Raw genomic sequence first — 2,500 nt, 5'->3', positions numbered from 1 at the left:
CTGCGATGGGCCAGTGCCCAAGGCTTGTGAGCAAGGCTTGTATGCATGGCTTGTGTGCAAGGCTAGCGTCCAAGGCTTGTGCGCATGGCTTGTGCGCAAGGCTTGTGTCCAAGGCTTTTGTGCAAGGCTCGTGCGCAAGGCTAGTGTGCAAGGCTTGTGCGCATTGGCAGGTAGCCCACCAGCATGCACGATCCAAATGCCACTCACGCGACAACACGGTGCCAAGCCGGGCATGGTGTGCACTCAAAACCAATCAACGGACAGAGGTCATGCGTCATGGGGGGGATCTAGCAAGGCCATGGGGAAGGTCATGGAGGACCTTGGAAGCAAGCGCAAGACGAGAGCGAATCGAACAAGGGGCCAGGACGGGGCCTTGTGCCCATGGTCTTCGCAAGACAGCGTCCAAGGCACCCGAAAGCCCAAGGGAACCCAAACCCGGCCGACACTTGCAATCGCACATGCTCTCTGCAACACACCATCAATGCCGCCCAACGGGGCCAGCACGAGCAGTCCTCCGCGGTCCCCTGGCCCTGCGCACGTTTGTCTTCGAAACCGAGCATCAATGCCACAGAAAGTGCCGGGGCGCCAGCTGGAGCCATCATCCGCGTTGCCATGGCTCGCTTGGCCTTGGCTTGCCAGGCCCCGACACGAGCAATCGCGCATTTTCTTTGCAACCGACCATCAATGCCGCCCAACGGGGCCAGCACGAGCAGTCATCCGCGGTCCCCTGGCCCTGCGCACGTTTGTCTTTGAAACCGAGCATCAATGCCACAGAAAGTGCCGGGGCGCCAGCTGGAGCCATCATCCGACGTGCCATGGCTCTGGTCCCATGGTCTTCGCAACCGAGCATTCGTGACACCCGCGGGGCCAGGACACCAACCCTTCCGACACGAGCATTCGCGCATGTTCTTTGGCCACACAACGGCGCCAGCACGAGCAAAATCATCCGCGGTGCGGTGGCCTTGCACGGCCTTTTGTCTTTGGAACCAACCATCAGTGCCACGGGAAGTGCCGGAGTCCCGGCATCCGCGGTGCCAAGTCATTGCGCCCTTGGTCTCTGCAGCGGGGCATGCCGGGCACTCCCAACCATTGCAAGCAAGCAAGCAAGCAAGAAAGAAAGTAAGTAAGTAAGTAAGTATTACATATAGGGGCGGGACATGCGGGGAGATCTGCGAAACGTGCATTACGGGGCACACGCGTACCTACCGGGGCATACCGACCCCTATTGGGGCACACGTGTGCATATCGGGGCATACCGGGCCTATCGGGGCACACGCGTACATACCGGGGCATACCGAGCCCTACTGGGGCACACGTGCGCATATCGGGGCGTACCAAGCCTATCGGGGCATACGCATGTATCCCAAGGCATACCGAGTCAATCCGGGCATACGCGTTCATACCGGGGCGTAACGGGCCTATCGGGGCATACTTGGGCATATCCGGGCAAAAAATGCCCAAAACTTGCGCAACCTTGGCAACCGTGGTCCATTCCTCTCTATATGCCTAGCCTTGCCAACCGTGGTCCATTCCTCACTATATGCCATGGCCTTGTGCCCATGGTCTTCCCAAGACAGCGTCCAAGGCCCCCGGAAGGCCAAGGGAGCCCAACCCAGCAATGCCCTGCTATGGCAAGCCAAGGCCAAGCATTCCGGTGCCTATCCGGGCAAAAATGCAATTCCTCTCTATATGCCTAGCCTTGGCAACCGTGGTCCATTCCCCACCATATGCCATGGCCTTGTGCCCATGGTCTTCCCAAGACAGTGTCCAAGGCGCCCGGAAGGCCAAGGGAGCCCAACCCAGCAATGCCCTGCTTTGGCAAGCCAAGGCCAAGCATTCCGGTGCCTAACCTTGGCAACCGTGGTCCTTTCCTCACCATATGCCATGGCCTTGTGCCCATGGTCTTCGCAAGACATCGTCCAAGGCGCCCAAAAGGCCAAGGGAGCCCAACCCAGCAATGCCTTGCTAGGACAAGCCAAGGCCAAGCATTCCGGTGCCTATCCGGGCAAAAACGCCCAAAGCATGCCCATTCCTTAGCCTATCCAGGCAAAAACGCCCAAAATCTGCACATTCTAGTGCCTATCCGGGCAAAAACGCCCACCAGCATGCCACCCTCCTATAGGGTTTGCGCAACCAACCAGCCTAACCACCAGTGGCAACCAAAGGTGCTGTTAGCGACGACTTCTGAAGACGCAACGAGACGCGACGTGTTTGCGCCCAGACGCGACGAGACGATGCGGGATCTGCGCCCAAGAATGCCTAGACCCGTCGACTTGATGCGGGATCAGCTCGCCCAAGCATGCCTAGTGTGCAAGGCCTGTGTGCAAGGCTAGTGTCCAAGGCTAGTGTGCAAGGCTCATGTGGAACGCTAGTGCGCAAGGCTAGTGCCCAAGGCTTGTGTGCCAGGCCCGTGTGCAAGGCTAGTGTCCAGGGCTTGTGTGCATTGCTTGAGTGCAAGGCTTGTGTGCATTGCTCGAGTGCATGGCTTGTGTGCAAGGGT

The sequence above is a fragment of the Tasmannia lanceolata genome, unplaced genomic scaffold (genome assembly GCF_043159265.1).
Source record: "Tasmannia lanceolata isolate RefF3 unplaced genomic scaffold, GAP_Taslan_0.1 ptg000231l, whole genome shotgun sequence".
Classification (NCBI taxonomy): Eukaryota; Viridiplantae; Streptophyta; class Magnoliopsida; order Canellales; family Winteraceae; genus Tasmannia; species Tasmannia lanceolata.
This window is presented reverse-complemented; position numbering follows the sequence as displayed.